General features: G+C 36.5%; 1 protein-coding gene and 1 pseudogene across 6 annotated transcripts in view; both read left to right on the forward strand.

The window, feature by feature from the left end:
- LRFN5 (leucine rich repeat and fibronectin type III domain containing 5) overlaps positions 1–26,043 on the forward strand; it is a 249,620-nt gene that overhangs the window by 67,681 nt on the left and 155,896 nt on the right. The window lies entirely within an intron of this gene.
- Positions 2,779–3,935, forward strand: LOC101085292 (annotated as a pseudogene).

Consider the following 26,043-nt stretch of genomic DNA (forward strand, 5'->3'; position numbering starts at 1 on the left):
AAGTGAATCATGCAATAGATTTTGCATTTTTTTCCCCTCTGTGGTTTCTCAAGGCTCTTTTTAAGTAGGGAGCATGCATGTTTTTGAGGGAAAAATGCGAGCTAGAGGAATTAATTTTCAGTTGATGAAAGTGTTGTTTTTATTGTTGTATTTCATTCTTTTAAAGTTTCAATTTTGTATTTTAGGAATTGTTCAGCTAAGGAAGAAAAAAAAAGCCAGGAAAATTCTTACTCCTAATAGGACCTTTACATGGGGTAAGAGGTTCTTTGCAAGGGCTTGTCAGCAATTACTTCTGGAGTTTGTGAGTAGTAAGGATCAAGGTGAACAGAACATATTGGACTGTTGGTTTAGACAAGAATGATGATATGACTTCAATATGCAATGTTGGCTGTCACTCACTCCTTGTTTTTTTCTCCTTCATTCTAAAATTTGATGTAAAACAATAATAGAGAACAAAATCACCCTATACTTAGCAAGGGGGATATTTGGTAAAGTTGATATACTCTAGCACTGCTGTTTAATATAATAGTCGTAGCCATTTGTACTCTTTAACACTCGAAATGTGGCTCCTGTGATGGAAGAACTGAATTTTCAATTCTGTTTAATCTTAGTCAGTTTAAAGTTAAATAGCCCCATGTGGGCGAACACCCCTGGGCAGTGATGTGTGTAGCTCTAGAAGTGACTGCCAAATGTCCATGCCCCTGACTCTTTCCCGAATATGTGGAGTGCTGGTTCTTTCTTAGGGCTCATTGACACCTACCTCTTTGACAAATTTGAGCATTCTTTTTTCCCTAGTGTGGGCCCAGCTTGAATAGCTAGATCTCTATCTATAAAAGTCTTTGGTTAGCCAACGTCTCCTGGTCATCCTCTAGCTTTGCACCACTGGTTGCCTGTTTGCTTTCTCTGAGTCTTCTTGTAATTGGGACTGGATCCTGTTCCTTCCAATTCTGGCTTACACTGACAGCTACTGAGCATGCCTTCTGTCAGTTATAGCCATTTCCAGTTGGTGATTTTCGATTCTTGGACATAGAAGTTCCTTTCAGTAATGTGCAGTGGACATCTTGGCTGTGTTCATTAGGGCACCATAGCTAGTTTCTGCAGCTGTCATAGATGCCTGCATGTCAAATCTGGTGATGAAGCTGTCATTTTTCATTTTATTGCTGCACAGCTGGCTCATTTGGCAAATTATTTAATCTGTTTGCTCTAGCTTCCTTATAAAATGGAGATAATACTCATATCTAGCTCACTTGGTTACTTGAGGAATAAATGAGTTAATACAAGAGAGGGGCTTTGAATGGTGCATGGATATATGATTGTTGTATAAATCACCATTAGTAACAGTACTTCAGTGGTTTACATCAGATGCTCTGATTAAAACGATTTCCATTTAGCTCTTCATTTTTATTACATGTCAGAATATTATAAAAATACATTCTTTTAATTTTTTCTGTAATTTAGCCTGAAAATGTTGTAGGGGAGGCTTAAGAAAGTGACTATATTACATATTTAACTTCAAGAACTTGAAATTTTCATTCAGTTCTCGATTTTCATCCTAAATGATCTAATCTGTGACCTTGGGCCATTAAATATGTGTGTGTTTTCTTTTTCTCTCCTATCTCACATTACTGTCTAGTTTAATAACAAATCCTGGGTCAATAGGAACTTCTTAGAAGGTAGTTTAAAAACATCAATTATTAATTACATATGCCCTTTTGAGTTTTATTGCTACCCAAAAAGTTTAGAATTTTTCCATGCAGAATCCCCTCCCCAAGCCCAAGACAGCTTTTCAAATAACTTGTAAGAGAATCATATCACATTTATTGGCTAGGATTAGTGTCTCTCAGGTTTGAAATAATTTGTTAATAATTGGTGTCTTTACCAGATACTAGGCAGATTTCCTAAAGAATAACCAAGCCAAGGACACTGTGCACTTATCTTCATTCAGAACCACTGACTTTATCTGTTGACTTTAGTTCTGGCTTCTGTTCTTCTAAACATTCAATTCATATATAAATATACACATACATGTATATATGCATGTATATCTTGGTAATTTCTTGTTGTTTTTAAGCATTTGTGCCCTGTAGAAGAGAAGGAAAAAGTGGAAAATCAAGATGAATAATCTTGGCAGCTATGTTGTAGAAATATATAATTTTGTTTACTGAGACAAATGACTAGTCGTGTTGGGAGAAATGGTTAGCCAACTAGCAGAAAACAAGACAAAACAAAACAAAAAAAAACATATTCCAAGATGAAAAAATAAAACATTTATGTGTAAAATATGAACTCTTAGTAATGTAAGAGGAAAACCTGAGAGAATTTATAATCTTACAATGGAGCAGTGCTTCATAACCATAACTCCTAGTCTGGAGCCCATGGAAGGAAGAATGATAACATTACAAAAATCAGTTACATTAGAATACAATCTGTATCGCAAAAATACCAAAATCAAATACATAGGCCGGGAAAACTATTTGCAATTTATATCACAGGAATGTGTTAATATTGCTTAAGATTTTCTAGAAATCAAGAATAACACAAAAATTAAACCTGTACACAAAGGGAAGACATTTTTTTAATGTTTTTATTTATTTTTGAGACAGAGGGAGGCAGAGGGGCAGAGAGAGAGGGAGACACAGAATCTGAAGCAGGCTCCAGGCTCTGCACTGTCAGCACAGAGCCCGACGTGGGGCTCGAACCCACGGACTGTGAGATCATGACCTGAGCCGAAGCCGGACGCTCAACCGACTGAGCCACCCAGGCACCCCAAAGGGAAGACATTTTTAATAAAAGAAGATGATGAAATGGTTCTTGTACATAGGGAATTATGTCTTAATCCTAACCCTAATGTCCATCAGAATCCTATAGAAATTCAAATCCTAAAGCAACATTGATAGAATTTTTTAGTCTCTTGAATTGATGGACATCTGTAAGCTTGTTCAACTCACACTATTGGTGTAGTCACTAGTAGCAAAATAACACTCTCACTTGTTGCTTTTGAGAATGTAAACAGTACATCTCCCATGTTGGACAGTTTTGCAAGATCTATAAATATTAAAACTCCATGCATATTTTAACCCAGACATTTTTTTCTCCCATGAATTTATTACTGGTTCTATGGTTGAATATTCATGACATAAAATTTGTATAAAAATTATACTGTTGGGTGCTTGACTGGCTCATTCAGTGGAGCATGTGACTCTTGATCTCGGAGTCATGAGTTCGAGCCCCATATTGGGGGTAGAATTTACTTAAAACACATGCACACCCCCCCCCACACACACACCAAAATAAAAAAGCATTAAAAATTTTATACTGTAGTATTATTATAATAGCAGAAATAACTTAAATTTCTGTAGCATTTGATGGTTAAATGAATTAAGGTATGTCCGTACAATGGAAACCTCCCCAAATGTAATAATTAATTAAAAAAAAACCAGAAGAAGAATAAGGAAGTTTCCTATACAGAGATATGAAAGACAGCCAAGCTATAATGTTAAGTTAAAGAATCAAGGCATTGTGGGAGCTCTTTCCTTTCTCTCTCCCAGCCATTTTGGCAGCTGCTCTTGGTTGGGGCTGTCCTGCATCTAAGGCATGGAGGTGGTGGCTGAAAAGAAGAAAAAGTCAGTGGAGTCAATCAACTCTAGGTTCCAGCTCATTATGAAAAGTGGAAAGTATGTGCTGGGGTACAAGTGGACTCAGAAAATGATGAGACATAGTAAAACAAAACTAGTCATCTTTAACGACTGCCCAGCCTTCAGGAAATCTGAAATAAAGTAGTCCACTATGTTGGCCCAAACTGTTTTCACTATGTGGCAATAATATTGAATTGGGCACAGCATGTGGGAAGTACTACAGAGTGCACACTGGTTCTCATTGATCCAGGTGATTCTGATATCATTAGAAGCGTGTCAGAACAGACTGGTAAATTATAAATCATGCAAAAATTTTCCTTAATAAAACTGGTCAGACCTTCTTAAAAAAAAGAATCAAGTTGCTATATGGCATGTGAAGTAAATAACATAATTCAGAAATACAGTCCAATGAAAATATGTGCTTGTATATTCATACATATATAAACCTCTGGAAGAATGCATATTACTGCAACTTTCATATAGGAACTGGATGTATGAACATAAGGACTAGAAAGAAACTTTTTACTGTATAATTTTATGTATGTTTTGATTTATGAACAGCATAGATGTATTACCTATTCAAATATACATATAAGTTGAATAAAAATGTTAATTAAGGGAAGTATCCCTTTGAGAAACTCAAAATAAATTATATTTCTATAACTTATGTTTCAAGCCATCTGTAACAATATTAATTTCATTTATTATTTTGGCACAGTGGATCTTTGGGCCTCTGAAGCTCATTGTTTTAAATTTCATATTTGGTTACATTTCGTTAAGTTACGAAGTCATAATTCCTCATTGGAATAGTCCCGAAATTTGTATCGTTTTTATTTCAGCCAATAGCAAAATAAAACCCAGGAAGATTACCTTTGCATAATGTCAGAAAGCATGACTGTGGGAGAAATGGACTAAATTTTCTATTTTCTAACTTTCAGTCAGTATTCCTTCAATGATGTTGAATTCTATTACATTGCACTATCATTTCTTACATGTTCTATTTTAGTGTTAAAAGCTTCTATTTTATTATTTTGTAAAAACCTTGAACAGCCTCTTCAAGGACAAAATGTTAGCAAAATGGAACATGAGAATTATGAACTAAAAATATTAATATCTATTTTTCTTTTAATTTATTATTAGTCTGTTAAGATCATCCTTTGCTACAAAGGGAATTCATTTTCAAATAGGAGAATACTTTAAAATATGTCTAGAATATTCTACAAAGTTATGTAAAGAGATTTCCATTAAGAAATTTTATAATTTAAAGACGAATCAAGTTCTTAATACAATAATTGTCTAAAATGAGAATTTGGACTTTCTTTTCTGAAGTCTAAAAATTGTCTTAATGGGAAACTAACAATTATTTTAGCCTAAAAATGAAAGACAATTAACTAGCATTTCCCTCTTTAAAGTATTTTCCCCCCACTCTTAACATCTTTTATTTGCTGCTCTTACATCTTAGATACCAGATGCTTCAGCTTGTCATCTGTATTTGTTCATCCTCGCCTCTCTTGAGGCAATTAATCCTTGTTTCTTTCACTCCAGTACCACTTTCGACAATCCACCTCTCTTCAAACAAGATTGTTAAATAAATCTTTCTAAAGTACCACCTTCTGGTATCACTTCCAAGCCCAAAGAAGCTCTAATATCTCACAATATGTTCAAGAGAGATAAAATGCCTCAGAGTCAAATCTTGATTCCAAATCTATTTATTGAGCATCTAGGCATGTTGCAAGGTCTACAGAGACTTATTTCCTCTCTTCCCTATATCACTCTTTCTGGAGGTCAGAGTTTTAATTCATTTTCAAGTTCTGGCTCTCATAGGTAAGCAAGGGCCAGTACCCTTCCTCTAGATGCCAGGGTCTCCTTATTTGTGAAATTGGAATGATAAAGTATACTTACATTACCGTTGTTAGGATTCAATGAAGTTGATACATGTAAGATGCTTTGGAGATGTGTTTAGTATATAGTAATCACTCTACAAATATGCACTATTTTTATTCCCTTCCTCCTTGAAGAGTCAGGGTTGTGTTTGACTTCTCCCTTAGGTATATCTGTTTCCTGTGTTTAAGATTCTCTTCCTCCTCATCTCTACTTATTCAAATTCTGTCCTTCCTTCAGATCACAGTTTAAGTGGCTTCTTTCTGATACAGATATCTCTGTGCACTCCAGCCAGACACCTAATAGCACTAGACTGCAAATTCCACTTAGCTCTTAATCACATACTACTCAGAAGTAGAGATCATATTTTAATTATTTGATTCCATCAATGCCTGGGTGCTGAGGCTTCTTTCACAACAAGACAGAATCAATAAACAACAAATTTCTTACATGTTAGGTATATACATCTTCTGGACCCAACTTGAAACAAAAAAATATGACCTTTAGTCCTTTCATCATATTGGCAATCCACATATCTTTTATTTTTACATGATACTCATTGGATGTTCCTTGGATATAAGAATCTTGTCACTGGGATTTGTGAATGGGCTTCAGAAGGGCAGCAAAGCCTCTGAAATTGCAGAATTTGGGGTATGGGAATATGTGTATTTTCTCCAGGCTAAGTGGTAGGCCCACAAAAATACTAGGAACCATTCTTAATTATTTGTTTTTATCCACGTTTGGTAAGTAGGAACCAAATTAATAATATTCAAATTGATCATTAATGTTATATATCTTATCATTTGCTTAAACTTCCATGTTTTCAATGCAAGATATGCATTTTAAGAATTAAGTATATGAGATTCTTATGATTCCATTTTTATTGTTTTTTTTAACTAGATGAAGACTTAAAGAATATTTCTTTTTTCCCCCATAATTGTCCAAATGAATTTGATGCTTTTAAAAAATGAATGGTGAAAGGTGTGCCTGTCTGGCTTAGCTGGTAGAGCATCTAACTCTTGATATTGGGGTCATGAGTTGAAGCCCCATATTGGGTGTAGAAATTACTTAAAATTAAAAAAAAATAATATAAATGGTGGTTTGTTAACTTCCGTCAAGATGAAGTAGGGAGCTTGGCAGAACTCCTCAGCAAAACAAGTTACATGAAAATTATAAAATATTGTTACTTAAAGTCTATTGAAATTGGGGTGGTTGGCTGGCTCAGTCAGAAGAGCATGTGACTCTTGATCTCAGGGTTGTGAATTCATGCCCCACGTTGGGTGTAGAGATTACTTAAAATAAATAAATGAATAAACTTTAAAAAATAGTTTATGGAAATTAACCATAAGGGAATATAACAAACAACTATCTATTCACTGTGGCATTTGAACCATGACTAGCTGCATTACCTTTATACCACACAGCTCCATGTTATGGAGGCTCTATTATAGGCATATGTAGCCAAAAGCTGAAAGGCTACTTTTCTACCACATTTCAGTCTAGGATTATGATTTTACCCTGAGAGGACTCTTATGATTAGTGGTTGCCAGGTTATTGTTTTTCCATTCATTTTATTTACAATTTGTCTATGTCTTTAGCCTATTATACATTCTAACAATCTCCCTTTACAATTACTGTTTTGCTTTTTACCTGTTTCATTTCTTCTTTATATGTTTAATATTCATTATATTATCTATCCAATACTATCTCCTACCACTTGTACAATTATTTTTTTTTGTAAATGTTTATTTATTTTTGAGAAAGATAGAGGCAGAGCATGAGCGGGGAAGGGGCAGAGAGAGAGGGAGACACAGAATCGGAAGCAGGCTCCAGGCTCCGAGCTGTCAGCACAGAGCTTGATGTGGGGCTCGAACTCATGAATCATGAGATGATGACCTGAGCTGAAGTTGGATGCTTAACCAAATGAGCCACCCAGGTGCCTCTTGTACAATCATTATATCAGCATATTCTATAAACTTCAAAATACATTGTTACTATTTTTTTTGCTTTAAGAAGTCAAGAAATTTCTACTCCTGATTGGAAGCAGAAGTCTTCTTATTTATTGTTTGATTATCTTATAATTACTGTGAGACATGTTTAAATCTTGGATTTGTCTATTTCTTCAAGTTTTGTAATTTTTCTTTAAATATCTTGATGCTATAAAAAGCAGAGATTTTAGTAATTAACATTTCCTTTGTATTGACTCATTAAATTTTCCTCTTTATCTATATTAGAGAGTTTTGTTTAAAATTTTTTTTCAATGTTTGTTTATTTTTGAGAGAGAGAAAAACAAAGTGCAAGCAAGGGAGGGGCAGAGAGAGAGGGAGACACAGAATCGGAAGCAGGCTCCAGACTCTGAGCTGTCAGCACAGAGCCCAACGCAGGGCTTAAACCCATGAACCATGAGATCATGACCTGAGCCAAAGTCGGACACTCAACCAACTGAGCTACCCAGGCACCACTAGGGTTTTCTTTTAAAATATACTTCTCTAATGTAAATGAAACTTCACCAGTGGTTTTTTGCTTTTGTTTTGTGTGTGTGTGTGGTTGTTTTTTTTTTTTTTTTTTTTTTTTGAGAAAGCTGTCTTTTTCCATCCCTTTATTTTCAACTTTTCTATGTCCTTTTACTTAAGGTATAACTATTATAAATAGAATATAGTTTTTAAAGAGTGTCTCAATCTTTATATTTTAAATGTATTTTAAATGAAATTCTGGTCTGCTTACATTTTATGCAATGAATATGTTTATAAGATTTTATTTTACACCACAGACAACATGGGTTATTAAAATATTTCTGAAGTTAAAATAACATGATGAGGATTTTACTGTAGGAGAATTAGATTATGTCATTGCTAAGGCAAGGAATGAGGTCAGAGAAATTAGAAAATTATTAAAATTAACACGTTTGAGATATTGATTTCCTATAAAATCAATAAGGCTGGGGTGGGGGTGGGAATTAACAGAATTGGTGCACAGAGAGGACAGATGTAATTTTTCCCTTTTTTCTAGTTTTATTGAGACATAATTGACATGTAACACTGCATTATCTTAAAGTGCACGGCATAATGACTTAATATTGTGAAATGCTTACTATAGTGACTGGACTTCCATCATTTCAAAGATACAAAAAATATTTTTTCCTTGTTCTGAGAACTCTTAGAATCTCCCCTCTTAACAACTTTTAAGTATACCATATGCAGTGTTAACTATAATCATCAAGTTGTATGCTACATCTCCAGTATTTATCTTATGACTGAAGTTTGGATCTTTTGACCAGCTTTATCCAATTCCCCAACCCCGACCCCCTGCTTATGTTAACCACAAATTTGATCTCTTTTCTATGCATTTAATTTTAAAAATTTTTTTATTTATTATTTTTTTCTTGTATTTATTTTTGAGAGAGGACAGAGAGAGAGAGAGAGAGAGAGAGAGAGAGAGGAATAGAGGATCTGAAGCAGGCTGTGCGCTGATAGCAGTGAGCCCGATGTGGGACTTAAACTCATAAACTGTGAGCTCATGACCTGAGCCAAAGTCGGATGCTCAACTGACTGAGCCATCCAGGCACCCCAGTTTTTTATTTTTTAATTTTTATCTGTAGATTCCACATATAAATGAGATCATATAGTAGTTGCCTTTCTCTGACTTATTTTACTTAGCATAATGTTAGCATTATGCTAACATGCTAGCATGGAAACTTAGCATCCATGTTTTTGCAAATGACAGGATTTTCTTCTTTTTCATGGCCAAATGATATCTATATTATATGTGAATTTTTTATTTGGGAAAAAAAAGGCAGGTTATAGGTTACACTTAGGTGATGGACAACTTTAAGAAATTTGTAGAGCAAGAGAAACCTATGAAAAATAAAGGGAAGGAATCTGAGAGATTACAGGAGAACCTGGATAGTTTACATTCTGAAACTCTTCCTTTTGGACTAGGGGCTAACTTTGCCAAATGCTATAGAAACTTCTTATTAAAATGTGGTTCTAGGGGCACCTGGGTGGCTCAGTCGGTTAAGTGTCCAACTTCGCCTCAGGTCATGAATCTTGTGGTTCACCAGTTCGAGCCCCGCGTCAGGCTCTGTGCTGACAGCTCGGAGCCTGGAGCCTGCTTCCGATTCTGTGTCTCCCTCTCTCTCTGACCCTCCCCCCATTCATGCTCTGTCTCTCTCTGTCTCAAAAATAAATAAACGTTAAAAAAAATTAAAAAATAAAATAAAATAAAATAAAATAAAATAAAATAAAATGTGGTTCTAAAACCAGTAGCATTAGATTCACCTAGGACCTTTATCAGATTCTACTTTTAAAAAAAATTGCAAAATGATTTCCTACACATTAAATCTGAACACTGTATAATGCAGTAGTTCTCAATCTTGGCTGCTTATTAATATTACCTGTGGAGCCTTGAGACACTGCACCATGTAGGCTGTAGCCCAGACCAAAGCAGAATCTGTAAGTCTGGGACTCAGAAATCAGTATGTTGAGAGCTCCTCAGGTGGTTCCTTTGTAGCCAAGGTTGAGATTCAGTGCTACAGAGACACATAAGAGAACAAGGACTGGAACTAGATGATCCAGAGCAAGGAGAACTGGGGAGGATTTCAGAGGCTAGATTCTAGTCTTTGTTCTGCTATGGATAGAATTCTTTATTCTCTGTAAAATCTGTTTTCTCTTTGTATTTTTGTTCTTATATTTGGCAAATATTTATTAAGGCCATGCTTTATGCCAGACACCATGAGAGGAGTTGGATTCATAATCTCCAAACCCCACCAGTTCCTAAATCATCTGATTTTACTGTCTATGATTTATAAATTGGGAGATCATTGGTAATAGCTAATGGATCGGTGGTAATCATCTGTATACGGTCACTGTGCGAGTGGGTGGTAAAAAAAAATTTGCTGGTTGTAACCGAGGGATTGAACGTACAGTATTGATCAGAAGCATCTATTGTATCAAAAATGGAAAAGCGATCCAAGTTGGTTTGTAGAAATGAAACTGTATAAGCCAATGAATTTATTAGAGTATAAGTTGAGGAGAGTTTGAGAAAAGAAATATGGGGAAAAGTAGATGACAGACTTACAGATTTTTTCCCCCATTTTGACCACCAGAGAAGTGACAGGAGCTAGATCAGGGCATCTCAAACATTAATGTACACAGGAATCACCTGGGAGAATTTGTTAAAATGAAGATCCTGACCTAGTAGGTCTTGGGTGTAGGGCCTGTTGCTTTTCAAATAAGCTTCAAGGTGATGAAATGCTTCTGGTATGGAGACCACACCTACAGCAGCAGGGCCAGAAGCTCTCCTGCAAGGTACAAGCAGAGTGAGGATCTTGCTAAAAGCTAATCTGCTCATGCCTGTTTCTTAGTCCTTGGGCACTACTTCCCCACCCTCACCCTCACCCCTACCCCCAGAAAGATAGGGGCACAACTTTAAAAGATACATGTGAAAATGAGATAAACTGCAGTGAGAGATAAGGCAATATGTCAAAATAATACGAGGGAGGAGTTTGGGGAGAGGGGTTCTGCAGTTCACAAAGGTAAGACTATTTCAAGAACTTGGTTCGTCTTTGAAAGAGTAAGTAGAATCTAGGGTACAGCAGGGCTGTTTTGTTTCCAAATGACTTTGGTCATAGTGTCAAAATCCACATATCTCATGAACACATGTCCTTACCTGTTTATGTGACATTAATATCACATGGATGAGAGCCTTACTGAGAACAAGGTCATTGAGTCAAGACCAGGTACTAATCAGAAAATGACATGCACTGTATATGGAGATATGGCCAATAGTAAAAGGAAGACTATTACAAAGAGCAATGAGAGAAATAAAATAAAATTAAAATTGAGAGTAACCATGGAAAGAGAAAAAGACCCATTTTTGTCTGTTTCAACAATGAAAAACAAATTGAAGAGGGAAAGTGTATCATTGGGCTATTCACATTAGGAGAAATAGCTGTCAACAATGAAAAAGAGGAGAGGATTTACAGATCAGGAGAAAAGTAATCAGCAAGACATGACTAAAGCACTTTTTTTTTTCTTTTTTGAGAGAGGGAGAGAGGGTGCAAGTGAGCGAAGGGCAGAGAGAGGGAGAGAGAGAGAGAATCCCACAAGGGGCAGAGAGAGAAGCGGGGCTCACCCCAAGTGGGGCCCGTGCTCACCTGAAGCAGGGCTGAGGCTCACCCATGAGCTGTGAGATTGTGACCTGACCGGAAACCAGATGCTTAACTGACTGAGCCACCCAGGTGCCTGTGCCTAAAGCACTTTTAAAGCAACATTAAGAGTGTACTTGCTACTTGACCCATACATTTTTGGATGAATAGATGCTTGGTGTTGATGCTTTCTCCACCTATGCTCTGCAGCCTAGGGGAGGCAGCAGAGAAGTAGTTGAGCATGTGCAGAGAGGGACTCATTGATAGCATCACAGAGGATACTGTTGATAGTATCACAGAACCCAATTGTGGAGAGGAGTAAGGTTTGCTTACTGGGAATGGGAATGGCTGACCATACATTTCAGGGAAAATACAAGTAGCTGGAAATGAACCAATGAATTGAGTGAATTAGAAGGCACTTTGGTTTAAAGTTTCTGATGAATATAAAGAGGGAAATGTTTTACTTTGTGAGATCTGTGGGTGAAAAGATATTGGAAACAGTGAGATTACAATATGGTAAGAGATGATAAATTACAAAACATGGTTGTACAAGGCACAGATGACTGACACAGAGTGAATATTATCATAAATGGCTTGAGGGAGAGAAGTTTCACAATGTGATTTTTAAAGTTAGTAGATGTCTGCAAATTTGAGATGGAAAATAAACCATACACACCAGTTCTTGGATTTATCAAGGAGGGAGAAAATGTATCCCAGTTTTGAACATTTGGAAAGAGTGTATAGTAAAATTATAGATTAATAGGGTTGGGAAGGGATTTAGAGCTAATACAGTCCAATACTTATAACGTATAGATGAGGAGGCTCATAATGAAGAAGGTAAATTACTTGTCCAAAAGAACTGGAATTAAGATATAAGATGATTGACCCCTATTGTTTTTGTACTGGTAAAGATGATGGCAACAATTTTGACAATATGAGCTAAGGCATACGTATACATACCAAGGGTTTACTGTAGACAGGAACTGTGCTCATAGCTAATGCAAACAAGTTAAAATGAATTTCTGATTCTAGTTCCTCCTCCAGAATGTTCCCTCCATGAGGGAAGTGACTTTTTAAAAAATTTGTTTGTGTGTTTATTTATTTTTGAGGCAGAGAGAGACAAAGCATGAGCAGGGGAGGGGCAGAGACAGAGGGAGACACAGAATCCAAAGCAGGCTCCAGGCTCTGAGCTGTTAGCAACAGAGCCCGATGCAGGGCTTGAACTCACAAACTGTGAGATCATGACATGAGCCAATTTCAGATGCTTAACCAACTGAGCCACCCAGGTGCCCCGAGGGAAGTGACTTTAATTGGTTTATTCCCTGGTGTATCCATAATAGGTATTTGGTAGTCCATGTGTATCTGCTAGATATATGAGTAAACACATTTTTTAAATTTAGGATTTGCTAATCAGCTAGCTGCTACTCTAAAACTATGACTTCACGAATTTTTTTTTTTTTTGGTGCTAATCACTTCAAGTGCTCATTAAGTATTGATGGACAGTAAGGATAGATAACACTTATTGAACACAGACTGTGAACCATATGATGTACATATTATTTTTATCTACATAACAAGTCTTGAAAGTAATAATTATAATATGGGAGACCTAATGTATTTAAATTATTTCCTACTACTGAAGTTCCGGCTAGTAATATATGGTGAACTTATTGGGCAAAACATACAGAAGATAATTTAGAAGGAAGATTAACGATTTTCTTGGAAAAGAATGTCTCCTAAAACAAAGACGATGCCAGCCAGAGTGGGCTCGAGGACAAAGCAGGCAAAAACCTCTTTGATCTTGCCCGCAGCAATTTCTTACTCAACGCATCTTCAGAGGCAAGGGAAACAAAAGCAAAAATGAACTACTGGGGCCTCATCAAAATAAAAACCTTATGCACATCGAAGGAAACAATCAGCAAAACTAAAAGTCAACTGACAGAATGGGAGAAGATATTTGCAAATGGCATATCAGATAAAGGCTTAGTATCCAAAATCTACAAAGAACTTATCAAACTCAACACCCAAAAAACAAATAATCCAGTGAAGAAATGGGCAAAAGACATGAATAGACACTTTTCCAAAGAAGACATCCGGATGGCCAACCAACACATGAAAAAATGGTCACTCATCATCAAGAAAATACAAATCAAAATCACAATGAGATACCACCTTACACCTGTCCAAATGGCTAACATTAACAACTCAGGCAACAACAGATGTTAGCGAGGATGCAGAGAAAGAGGGTCTCTTTTGCATTGTTGGTGGGAATATAAGCTGGTGCAGCCACTCTGGAAAATAGTATGGAGGTTCCTCAAAAAGCTAAAAAATAGAACTACCCTATGACCCAGCAATTTCACTACTAGGCATTTATCCACGGCATACAGGTGTGCTGTTTCGAAGGGACACATGCACCCCTATGTTTATAGCAGCACTATCAACAATACCCAAAGTATGGGAAGAACCCAAATGTCCCTCAATGGTTGAATGGATAAAGAAGATGTGGTATATATATAGAATGGAGTATTACTCAGCAATCAAAAAGAATGAAATCTTGCCATTTGCAACTATGTGGATGGAACTGGAGGGTATTATACTAAGTGAAATTAGTCACAGAAAGACAAAAATCATATGACTTCACTCATATGAGGACTTTAAGAGACAAAACAAATGAACATAAGGGAAGGGAAACAAAAATAATATAAAAACAGGGAGGGGGACAAAACAGAAGAGACTCATAAATATGGAGAACAAACTGAGGGTTGCTGGAGGGGTTTTGGGAGGGGGGATGGGCTAAATGGGTAAGGGGCATTAAGGAATCTACTTCTGAAATCAGTGCTTCAGTATTTACTAACTAATTTGGATGTAAATTTTAAAAAATAAAATATAAAGTTAAATTATAAAATAAATAAATGAATAAATAAATAAATAACTAAACCATTTAAAAGGAAAAAAAAACCAAAAATCCAAAAAACAAAACCATTAGTTACCAAATGGGAGTTTCTGACGTGTTAGATGGAAAATTTTCCCAGTTCAGCTGCATGGATCCATTGTTACATTATACCTAAGTAATGGTGTAATACTTAGGGAAATGAGTAATGTGATGGAGAGGTAAATTCCCTCAATTCTTTTGACACAGACAGTTCATTATTGGGAAAGGCTCAAGACAATGGTAATAGTATCATAGCAAAGGAAAATTGAGTTTAGCACACTAATCTGAAAGTCTGTGACCTCTCAGATTTAGCCCATGGGCCAGCAGCAGCATCTGGGAACATTTCAGAAATGCAGGACCTCAAGCCCCACCCCAGATCTACTGATTCATAAACTGCAGTTTAACAAGCCTCCCACCTTAAGGTAGGTGATCCCTAGCCAAGAAGTTCACTGAAACAGAACCACGCAGAGCAGTGACAATGGCAGGGAGATCAGTCTTGCCCAGGAGTAGATGTAGGATTTGTGAAGATTCTGTACAGATATGGTAGATGGATAAAGTTCTGGGAGCAGAGGGGTGAGAATTTAAATGAAATCTTGGTAATGATTATTGTCAGGACTCCATCTGTAAACACAAGTCAGTGAAGCCTAGAAAAATTGAGGTCTTGTCTACTTTACCAATGAAGACACCACAGGTCAAGAAAGGTAACTTCCTCAAAGTGGTGCAGAGAGTCTGTTCTTGCTCTACTGCCAGTATTTTAAATGAAAAATGACCTGTCTAACAGAAAGTATGCCCTCACTACATTTTCACACATAATCAGGAGCCAAGAGAGACAATATGGCCTTTCGTAATGAGCACTTGGGCAAGATGGCTGTTGATGTGTGGGAAATGCCAAGTTTCTGCTAACGCAAAAAAGTGGAGATGGAATGTGATAAAAATTTGGTAGTAAAAGGACTCAGTTGATTTGAAATGTCATCAAAAGAGACAAAGCTGACTCAAATGCGAGTTCCACAGTAAGAATTCCAGGTGTAGCTCACAAGAATGATAGCAAAAAATCAGAAGAAAGATGAGAGGCCCCCAGAGGTGAAGGAGGCAAAGTGATTTATCAGGATGAAGATAGAGTTGGTTGGGGGTGCTGGCAGGAGAATGATCAAACAGTAAATCCAACATCTCACAGACAACCTACACTTCTGAATTAAGTCAATATGAACACATTGGCACAATACTTAACTAAAATCCTGATTATAAAAAGTCCAGTTTCTATTTAAGGGCTCAGGAATATTTTACAAGCCTAATCACGTTAATTCTCACTCTACTCCCTGGAAACCGATGTATATACAATACTATTTAAATGTATACATTTTCTATTTCTCAGTTGAAACACAGAAAGAACTTGGTGAAACAGCCTCCTTCTCTCAAGCTGAAGTAGTTCAAAGTATATTATTATGTGCTTTAAGTAATCCAGCTAGCTCTTCAAACCATGGTACTCCTGTATCACTGTCAAATTCTGGTGTCTGATTTAGTTATTAGAAGATCCTCTTAGATGTCCTGGTAAGACTTCAAGAAGAAAGAAATGAAAATCCAAATTTAAAAATTAGGAATATTTTAAGACTTCAGTGTAGCCATCAAAGGCTGATGATGATGTCTATATTTATCCACAAATGGAATATAGTTGCTTAATTAGCAATTAAATATTGTCATTATTTTAATTACTTAACTTAATTTCTTCCAATCTTTAAAAAAATTATGTTTTATTTTATATTTGAGAGAGAGAGAGAGAGCAAGCAGGGGAGGGGCAGAGAGATGGAAACAGAATCCGAAGCAGACTCCAGGCATCGAGCTGTCAGCACAAAGCCCGATGTGGGGCTCAAACTGATGAACAGTGAGATCATGACCTGAGCCCATGTAGGATGCTCGACTGACCGAGCCACCCAGGAGCCCCTCTCCCAATCTTTTTAATGTAGATGATGGGTAGTGATATTCGATGATGAGTCGACTTACATACCACGTGATTATGTTAGAGGAAATTTAAGATAATTAATGTTGCCTCGAAAATGTCTCCTTAGAAGAAAACTTTTCTACAATCTAGCATTGGACTTTTTCCTTTTTTTTCTTGAAAAATCAAATTATTCTCCATGTCCATTGAATCAAAATATTTCCTGCTTTTAAAAAATAGCATTAATTACTGTCTATTTGACCAGTTTTCTCAGTGTTCTTTTTGAGTACATTTTATTTTCCCCATTAAACAGAATGGCCTTCAGAGCAATGGCAGTAAGACAGTGCTCTTTCCCGGCTGAAGTGTTTTCCTTTTTAAAAGGGCTGCAGTTTTTGCTCCTTGTCCTCTTTCCTTTGGGAGAATGACTATTTATAAATACTTGTCTAGAATGCTGTGCACTTTTCCCAGAGTAAATGCCCCAGATTTGATGATCATTTCATTGTAAAAGCTCTTGGAAATCAGTACACTTCAGTCTCTAAGATGGTATTGGCAGGTGGTACAATAGATGTCAAAGTGTTTTATCAGTATTATTATGTCTGCCTTTTTTTTTTAAATCACACCCTGATAGTATAATTTTTTTTTTCCTTTGGAGGACTTTATCCTTCATGTATTTTGGTTTCTTAATTAAAATGGGTGGAATATATTCTCTACCTTGCAAAAAATACTTCACACAATATATAAGCCCCTCTGACTTTCCAGAATACTCAACTCTTACCTGAATGAACGCTTTGTGTATAAATGCAGAGCGTTTTCACATCAAAGTGCTTTCTCCTCTGCTTAGTTCCAAGTTTTTGAAGTAGGAGAAAAAGAATATACCTGAATTAAGACTATAACTTAATTTTGCACACCCCTGAATTACTTAAGTTGGATGATTGATACTAATCCATTCTCTGGGACCAGAAAGGAATGCAAATATTTTTAATATTTTAATATATGAGAATTGGTGGCATTTTCAGATTTGACTCTCCTAGAGACAAACTTTCATTTTTATTCCCTCCTTAGCCTATACTTAGAATTAGCCTAAATATTGATAATAGCATTACTTCATTCTTTAGGATTGTAAGTGATTGAATATCTTTTTCTTTCTTTCATTATATGTGGGAAGTGCAGTATTTCCAAATACGGCTCTTCTGGGAACCAGCCTTAATATTTAATTCATCCTTTTTCCCTGGAAGTAGGGGGAGCTCATAATTATGGGCAGTAGATGATTCAGTTGGATGTGGGAAAATGGAACATCAGGCATGTTCAGCTCCAAAGCTGCATAATGCATAAATGATCCTGTAGCACTGGGTTCTGAGGTGCATTTCATCACACTGAGAAGACACTTTGACATCATGTTGACCCCCAAGGTAATGCATTTCTGGTTGAGATTTAATCAGTGTGTCTGCTCTTCAGAGCTAGATTAGTATCACCTGAGTTGGAGGCGGTTTTCTTTTCACCAAAATTCTATGAATGAAAAGATTCCTCTTCATGGAAAGTGTTTTATTTTTAATCCTCTACCTTTCCAATCCAGTCATTTGTAAGGTCTAGCGCCTCTTTATGTTAGGAGATTCTTCCTGGAAGTCAGCCTCCAAATGTTTTAGGTAGCCATGTTGAGATTCTGTTTAAATCTGAGGTAATTTTTGTGCTGCTTAAATTAGTTTTCAGAAGTATTTACTTGTTCATGATTAGAAACGCTTTCCAATCTGCTGAAAGTCATAGTACATTAAACTATTAAATTTCTGAATTTTGATTTGTCATAGGACCAATTATTTTTTTAAACTGTTTATTGAGAGAGAGAGAAAGAGAGAGAAGGAGAAGTTATAGAGAGAGAGGAAAGAGAGAATCCCAAGCACTCTGCACGATGTGAAGCTTGAACTCATGAACCCATGAGCTCATGACCTGAGCCAAAATCAAGAGTCAGACACTTAACCAAATGAGCCACCCAGGTGCCCCTATTTTAAGGCCCAATTGTGTATTGGTCAGGGTTCTCCAGAGAAAAATAACCAATAGGATATATACAGAAAGATAAATATATATAAGAGGAGATTTATTATAGATATTGGTTCATGTGGTTAAGGAACCCAAGAAGTCCCACAATCTGCTGACTGCAAGCTGTAGAACCAGGAAAGCTGCTAGTATAATTCAGTCTGAATCCAAAGACCTGAGAATTGAGGGGCTGATGGTATAATTCTTGATTGAAGTCTCAGAGCCCAAGAATTAGGAGCACGAATGTCTGGGGGCAGGAGAAGATGGATTTATTACTTTAAGCAGAGATGGAATTTGCCTTATTCTACATTTTTGTTCTACGTGGGTTCTCAGTGGATTGGGTGATATCCAATCACATTGGGGAGGGCCATTTGCTTTACTCAGTTTACCAGTTCAAATGCTAATCTCCTCTAGAAACAGCCTTGCAGACATACTCAGAAATAATGTTTTACCAGGTCTCTGAGCATTCCTTAGCTTAGTCAAGTAGACACATAAAATTAACCATCACAAATCCACCCCTTGTCAATTGGACATCTGTACGCATCTCCATAAAGCATATTTAATCTCCAAGCAAAACCAATAACAAGGTCATAATTTTACCAAACATGATACAGTTATTTTGTGTATAACTGAAAACACTAATCCCTTCCACATAGAATCCTTAAATGTTTATTCTTTTGATAATCAAATGCTATGATTTGAAATTAGCAATACTTAAATACTGATATAAAGTCCATATAACTTTTGTCATGTCATAAGGGAATAAGAAAGAAAAGAAAAAAAAAAACAGGAAAGAGAAGAACCAGAGTCATTTGCCTAATATTTGTATAGATACATATAAACATAAAAAATAAGGAGAAAACACTCATCACGAGTGCAATCCCTATTTCTGTAACAAGTTACATGCTTGTACACTTCTTTTTATAGTCACTTTTTTTAAGTTTATTAATTTATTTTGAGAGAGATAGAGACAGCGTGAGCAGGGGAGTAGCAGAGAGAGGGAGAGGGAGAATCCCAAGCAGGCTCCACACCATTAGCACAGAGCGTGATGTGGGGCATGAACTCACAAAACCATGAGATCATGACCTGAGGTCATGGTCACATCATGAGGTCATGGTAATACTAAGAGATACCTAAGGCATCCCCTATATTCCGGACATACTCTTCCTTACCTCCCTTGTAGAATAATAGTCCAATTTCACCTTCGGTATTCGGTATCAATCACTCTAGCCAGCACTCTAAGTTCCTTCCTTGCTTGTTGATTCAGAAGCATGAGGAGCCCAAAATGGACAGGTGACAGTCTTAACTTCCAGTTCGATGGAATCATTGTTGCGTCTCATGGTGGAAGCATTTCTTTCTCTGAAACTAAGATCTCTAGGCCAGCAGAGCATCAAGTCATGGGAACAGGAATCAAAAATTTTGCTAGTGAGTCACTAGGGGTAATGGTGAGTAGTGCCACCTGCATTTCCACCCCTTGATTCCTGGACTTATTGGATGTTGTAGACTCTGGGTCTAAAGTTCTATCTTATCTAGCAAAAGAGCAGGATGTGAGGGAGAGGGGGATTTTGAAGATATACAGTGTTTGGGGTTTGGGTCAATATAAAAGAAAATCTAGGCACCAGGCAGATGAGTAGATGGTTGTTAACAGCAGATAGGAGGATCTGTGCCTATTAATCTTTGCTAGCCTAGGGAATAAGGAAGATAGGGGGGATAACCTCAGGGTTAATAAGGCACCTTTTCTTTTGTTAACCATCTCCACTCTGGGCTGCTTTGCCTACAGCACAGTGGTCCATAGTCCACTTCACCAATGTACCTAACCTGGCCCTATCCTCCTGTGAAAGCAGCTTTTCTGCTATACTACTAAATTGGGGGTGCTTCCACCCTGAATATCTAATCTTGTTTATTTCATATACCTATGTATTGGGCCCCTATGCGCCTGTTCCTATTTTAGGCCTTTGCCTTTCCCTCTCTATTCTGAGGGCTCTGCACCCCCTCTCTACTTTGGGGTGCCTTTGCACCTCCCTATTCCTGGAACCTTTGTGCCTCACTATTCTAGGGGTGCCTTGCACCCCCGTATTCTTGGGGTACCAGTCTGGTTTACCCAAACTCAGGTGTGAGCATTTTATGAATTTGTATTTCTTTATGCCTTGTTAAGCCACTGGTGTAAGCCCAAGGGATTCTCAAGTTTATCCCCCACAATTGGATACTGATTCAGAGCATAAACAGTTTTCTGAAGAAAATTTCCCCAGCCTTGCAAAGTATTGTCACCTCAATGGTGTTACCTGTTATGGGCCCAGTCTTATTTTAAGGTTGAAGTGTTTCCTAAAATCCCTATTATACAAGTATTACTAGGGGAAATCACTTCACTTTTAGTTTTTTAGTGGGACATTTTTGAGGGAATTTTTTAATAGGACTTAATACTCATGATAATGTGAAGCACAGTGTATATAGGTGGAGAGGTTCTCAAAACTCTGGGTCTGATTTGCTTATCACTGCAAACTAGTTAGCTCCATTATTTACCCCAGAACTTCCTACTCTGAGAATATGACCTCTATATTCTAGATTCAAGGAGATAATATCTCCACAATAAATTAAGGGCAGTATATTTTTAAAAGTCTGTGGGCCAACAGTAGCCAAAATAGACTTTTCCAAATGACTACTGGATTTTATCTTATTTTTTAATTAAAGAGTGCTATCTTATTCTCTATACACAGAGGCCATGTTTAGATGGCATCAGCCACAGGTGTAGTTTGGGGAATTATTTTAAACTCCCAGGGTAGCCATATGATTTCTCTTTCTCTCCTTTCCCTCACATTGTCTCATCTTCTCAGTACTTTATGACAGGTACCATATTGCTTGTACCAAGCCTCCAATGAGAATTTCACATCCATTTTCTAGACTAATTACTTACTTAACATCATTTTCCTTATCCTCATGTCCAAAATATATTGTTACTGATTATATCCATTGCTAGGGTATTTTTTTATCCTTTGTACTTTTACAAAAATGATTATTTTTGAGACAGAGAAGGAGAGAGTGCATGAGCAGGGTAGGGGCAGAGAGAAACGGGGATAGAGGACTCAAAGCAGGTTCCATGCTGACAGCAGAGAGCCCAATGCAGGGCTTGAACTCACAAACTGTGAGATCATGAACTGAGCTGGAATCGAGAGTAGGGTGCTTAACCAACTGAGCCACCCAGGCGCCCCTCTTTTATACTTTTTTTAAAACAAATTTGTTATTAATTTGTAAGCTTGTTTTTTAGGTTTGCAGATAGTTCTTCTGCTTTTATCTGTTGTCAGTATTTAAGACAAGTTTCTTTGTAACAACTCACTTCCTTGGCTGATTTTCAAATGTCATAGTCACCATGAAGTATGAAGGATCATGCCACTCTCTGAGCAGCTCCTTGGTTTGCACTCAACAGGGAGTAAATGCCTTTCTAAAAATATTTTGGGAGAGGAAATAAAGAAGATACCTATTATGTTAGCTGGAATATATGGTATATCTCTGGGGAAATAAGCTTATTGTAAGTAATTAGGTTTCTGGATTCTATCTGCTCATGACTTAAATGCTTTTAATGAAGGATAAATCTAAGATATACTTTGTTATATCTCATGTGACCTATGAAATGATGTAAGCAGGGCAGCCAGCTGTATGCTTCATCCATTAATTATAAGGATAAATTATTATGTGGCTTGACTACTTCTCTTGTTTGTGTCTGGAAACATTTTAAAGTACTAACATACCATTTTTTCAAAAGGAGAATATAACCATTTTTCTTATAAATTTACTAATATAATTGCAAATGAGCCTCAGAATGTATTCAGTTAAAACATAAAAATAAATAAATAAATAAATGAATATCAAAACAGGCCAGCATAACACACTACTCTCAGTAGCTGCATTTCCTGGAGACTGGGAAGATTCTAATGTACATACATATTGATGTCCTCATAGCTTCCGGTTTTCAAAGTTTCTTCTTCCACATTGTGAAAAGTTTTGAGGTAGCTAATGCAAGTTTTAAATTGTTACAAATGAAACTAATACAATTTGAGGTTAAAGATCTTACATGAAAATAATACGTATTATTTTGTATTAGAAAATATCTTTAGTAGTCGTTCTAAAATGGCCATTAGTATTTTGGTGATTATTCATTCCTACACCATTCTCTCTCTCTCTCTCCCCGCCCCCTCACACGTGCATGCACACATACACACACACACACACACACACACAATGATAGTATTTTGAAACAATTGTATAGACCTTTTTCAAGTGAGATAAAGCTTTCTCTTTCTTATTTCCTTAGCTTCACTCCTTTTTATCCACATCAGACTCTATCCCTACGCTAAGTAATCCTTGGCAATATGCTTATAATGTTATCTGTCTCATCATGCTTGAATATCATATATATGATATGTATGGGGTTAACATATTTATAGTAAATGATAGTTACACAGTCTATACATGTGTCTTTTGTTCTGTATTCTGCAATACAATTTTTTTCCATTATATCAAACATACACAAACCCCATACTTATGCATGTAAGTTATCACTGTTAGCTTTTATGAGCCTGGGTTCACATTATACACATTCATTATTTAAGCATACTTTATGGAAATCCTGTCACATCAACTAGCATACCTCCAATTTATTTATTGTAATTCCTTCATAATAAATCTGGTAGTAGTTGGTTCATCCATATACTCATTGATATCATTTATTGATATCACATTGATTCTGCTGATTTTTACCACTAAAACCACGCAACATAAAATATATGATTGTTGTCCATGGATCTTTAAATTCTTTTTTTCCCCCTTGAATGAGGTGCATTTCAAGAACACTTTTTGGGTCAAAAATTCAATGAATATTATCCATTTAATTTCTGAAAAATGCCATCAAAATTTACAGTCCTGTAGCAATATGTGAGTTTCCCCTCATATCCAGGCCATCTGCTCTTCTTCTTTTTTTAATATGGGATTTATTGTCAAATTGGCTTCCATACAACACCCAGTGCTTTTGTTATTATAATTGTTTAAATTTCTGTCAGACTGATGGATGTTATCTAATATCTCACTGTTGTTTGAGCATCTTTTCATGTGTTTATTGGTTATTCATTTTTCTTTTATATGAATTGTGTTCTTATTGTTCATTAGAGCTAGCTTCAGCCACATTAAAATGGTAGTACATTGAACCACATTGAAGGTTGATTCTCTTTGTTATAAAAGAAATCTACAAGTAGGCAGTGCAAGTATTGGTGGCTTTCTGCTGTGACCTGGGTTCTGGGTCCATTCGGTGCTGTACCCTGCTTGGCAAATATTTGACTTGGTCCACTCGCACAGGCTGGAACTTTAGCTGTTAAATTCAAGACACTTGGAGGTAAGAAGAGGAATTAGTGTTTGCTCCCTCCCTTTAAAATAAATCTTCCTTAAATGCACATATTTGCTTTTCCTGCCTATATTACATTGACTAGAAGGTGGATGCTGCTGCATGGAGTTATAATATAGTTTGTGAAATATGATATTTTAGAGTGTTGGCAGAATACCTGGCTTAACAGCGGGTTTCTGTTACTAAGAAGAAAGGCAAACATACATATTAGGAAGCCACAGGCATGCTCTGCCAACCATATTCTTTCTTATATTGCTTTGGATTGTCTTTTCCATTAAATTTGAGGTAATTCCCTGATGCCATCATTGCAAATATTAAGCAACGTATATCATTCATATATTAACTCTGTTTATGAAATATTGCATAAAAGTTTTAATTTTCATATAGTCAATATGTCCTTTTTTTCTAAGGTTTCTGTGTTGGTTAGAACACTTCCTCAATCACTGAATGTACATGATTAGATAAAGTTTTTCTAAGACTATTTTTGCTTTATTCTGCATGTTTTAAATATTTAATTTTTTTTTTCTTTTTAACGTTTATTTTTGAGACAGAGAGAGACAGAGCATGAACGGGGGAGGGGCAGAGAGAGAGAGGGAGACACAGAATCGGAAACAGGCTCCAGGCTCTGAGCCATCAGCCCAGAGCCTGACGCGGGGCTCGAACTCACGGACCGCGAGATCGTGACCTGGCTGAAGTCCGACGCTTAACCGACTGCGCCACCCAGGCGCCCCTGCATGTTTTAAATATTTAATCAATCTCGACATACTTTCCTAAATAATGTGGCTAAGGGTCAAAATTATCTTTTTTCTTAATGGATATTAAGTTTGTTACTACTATTGATTAAAGTGATGAAATTTATTTTTATAAAATTTTTTTTAACGTTTATTTTTATTTTTGAGACAGAGAGAGACAGAACATGAATTGGGGAGGGTCAGAGAGAGAGGGAGACACAGAATCGGAAACAGGCTCCAGGCTCTGAGCTGTCAGCACAGAGCCCGACGCGGGGCTCGAACTCACGGACCACGAGATCATGACCTGAGCCGAAGTCGGCCGCTTAACCGACTGAGCCACCCAGCCTCCCCTAAAGTGATGAAATTTAGAACCTTTTTCTTACTGAACAAAAATAGCACCCTTGTCATCTATTCTATTTTTATATGTATTGAAATCTCTTTTTAGACTCCCTTTTCTTGTCTTTTTCCTATTCTTTTGTCAACAACATACCAATTTGAAGTATGTTGAATATCATACATAATTATCTGAGGTTGGAAAACGAATGTTCAGGGGCCAAATCCAGCCCACTGCTTATTTTCGTAAAGCATGTTTTACTGGAACATGGTCATGCCATCAATTTGCATACCATCTATGGCTGCTTTTGTGCTACATTGGAAGAGGCGAGTCATTGTGATAGAGATCGTATTGCCATAAAACCTAGAATTCAATTGTCGTCTCTTTACAGAAGTTTACTCCCCCAAATGGCTAATTGGCTGGCTCTTTGCCAAATGTATAGGTATTCAGACACTAAACATCTACTAATGTTTAAATATCACATGTGTGAACTGTTTTGAGCAGTAAATAAGGTGACATATATACACACCAATACAAAATATATAGTTACATTATCAAAATCAATTGTTGACATTAAAAAAAAGACTATCAATTATGCAGAGAATTAGATAGTAAAACATTTTGTATCAGTACTTGTTTCTCACTCTTAATGAAGTTGTTTTGGAGATAAACATCCCTAATAAGGGTTGTCTTACATTACATTTTAAATAACTTTGCAATTTTTATTACAGGAAATTTCAAGCTTCCATTTTAAAAATTAGAACAGTGTAATAGACCCCCACGTACACATTACCCAGCTTCCATAATGATCACCAAATAGCCCATCTTATTTCATTCATCTAGCTAATAACCTCATTGTACAACTTCAAATTATTTTAAAACAAACCCCCCACATCATATTATATCATCTGTAAATGTTTGAGCATGCATTGTTAACAGTTATGGAATTTTTTAAAAAATTAAAGTTAGGAAATGTTTGTTTTAACACACTGTCAATACTCTTATCACATCTAAAAACATACCATTACTTCTTTC

This window comes from Felis catus, chromosome B3, assembly GCF_018350175.1.
Source record: "Felis catus isolate Fca126 chromosome B3, F.catus_Fca126_mat1.0, whole genome shotgun sequence".
Classification (NCBI taxonomy): domain Eukaryota; kingdom Metazoa; phylum Chordata; class Mammalia; order Carnivora; family Felidae; genus Felis; species Felis catus.